We start from the raw sequence: 1,264 nt of genomic DNA on the forward strand, positions 1-1,264 counted from the left end.
TGCTTAATCTCCGCCCGCATCAGCTTCCCACCGAGCCAGTCCCGCCCGCCCCGCCTCAAGGTGGCAACGAGGGAACTCCCTACCTCCAGAGCCCAACCGCGGTGCGGGTGCCGGGGAATCGTTCAACGCTCTCCCGCCCACCCCGAACTAAGAACCCTGGCGCATAAACGCACTTCCTCCCCTCGGGTTGCTATGGGTGGGTGGGGTCGTGTACCGCCCGATCGCCACTCTCACCGGAGGCTGGGGGCTAGAAACATCGGGCGAGGAGTCCGGGAAACTCGGGGCCCCGGACGCCGAGGCACCACGTGTTTCCGCGCCGCTTCCAGCCGGTCCCGCCCTCTCCCCGAGACCCGCCAGGTTGAGCGACCTAAGTCCGGAGCGTTACTGCGCCTGCGCCAGCGAGCCCGCGTTACTAGCTGCCGAAGCCCCGCCCACTTATCGCGAGAGCGTAGCCTCCGAGTCTCGCGAGAGCTTGCCCGGCTTCCTTACTGAAGTTCCAAGCGCTAGTCGCCGCGGCCGGAAGCTCAGCGGATTCTTTCTTACGAAGTCTGCGTCTAGGGGCGCAGGTAGGGGATAGAGCGAGGATCAGGGGAGGAGGCGGGCGCTTTGGGGGACATCCGGGGCCGCGGGATCTGAGTGTTAACCCTGTCACTCCATCCAGTTGCGGCCTGGGGCGCCGGGCCCAACTCGGCCAGCCCGCGGTGGCTGGTCCCATCACAGCCCAGGCATTGCATCCGGCGAGCTCCGCCAGCTCGGGGTTTTGCATCTTTTGCCTTTTACTGGGCCCCAGTAACCCAGGGCTTCGTAACCGCGGCACTGTTGCCCTTTGGGGCCCGAAAACTCTTTGTAGGGAGCGCTGTCTTGTGCACCGCGGGGTGGTTAGCCCTGTCCCTGGCCTCTCCGCCCACTAAATGCAGCGCCTCCGCACCAGTTCTGACCATCGTGAATGTCTCAGGCATTGCCAGATGTCCTCGGGGAGGCAAAAGTCACTGGTTGAAAATCAGTGAGCTAAAGTTTGTGTTTGCATGCTGTGAAAGATAAAGATGGGCTGAGATTACTGTAGGCTCGAGTAGAGTTTAGAAAAAAAGAGTGGAAGATGGAAGCCCGCAGAGACATCTCTGCGGGAAAAGTATGACTTCATCTGGGCTTTAATGGGTATGCTTTGGATGGTGGCAAAAAGAGTCACTGCTTGGCACTCGCGTAGGCCAACTGCCCTTCCCCCACCATCACCCATGACAGTGGATAATTAATCACAGCGATCTTT

At 60.9% G+C, this 1,264-nt stretch overlaps 2 protein-coding genes across 9 annotated transcripts in view; one reads left to right on the forward strand and one right to left on the reverse strand.

Annotated features, from left to right (window-relative positions):
- Positions 1 to 396, reverse strand: part of OFD1 (oral-facial-digital syndrome 1) — a 36,195-nt gene extending 35,799 nt beyond the window's left edge. For 2 of the 7 annotated variants that reach the window (XM_015560880.1, XM_006759072.2), the window contains exon 1: positions 235 to 395. The gene's annotated coding sequence lies outside the window, so the exon portion shown is untranslated. The other 5 variants (XM_006759074.2, XM_015560877.1, XM_015560881.1 and 2 more) reach the window with 5 other exon arrangements.
- A 60-nt stretch (positions 397 to 456) lies between these two features.
- TRAPPC2 (trafficking protein particle complex 2) overlaps positions 457 to 1,264 on the forward strand; it is an 11,382-nt gene continuing 10,574 nt past the window's right edge. Inside the window, exon 1 of one of the 2 annotated variants that reach the window (XM_006759077.2) lies at positions 457 to 552. The gene's annotated coding sequence lies outside the window, so the exon portion shown is untranslated. Of the gene's footprint in view, positions 567 to 1,264 lie in introns of both variants that reach the window. The other variant, XM_006759076.2, reaches the window with a different exon arrangement.

Source organism: Myotis davidii, unplaced genomic scaffold (genome assembly GCF_000327345.1).
Source record: "Myotis davidii unplaced genomic scaffold, ASM32734v1 scaffold216, whole genome shotgun sequence".
Lineage (NCBI taxonomy): Eukaryota > Metazoa > Chordata > Mammalia > Chiroptera > Vespertilionidae > Myotis > Myotis davidii.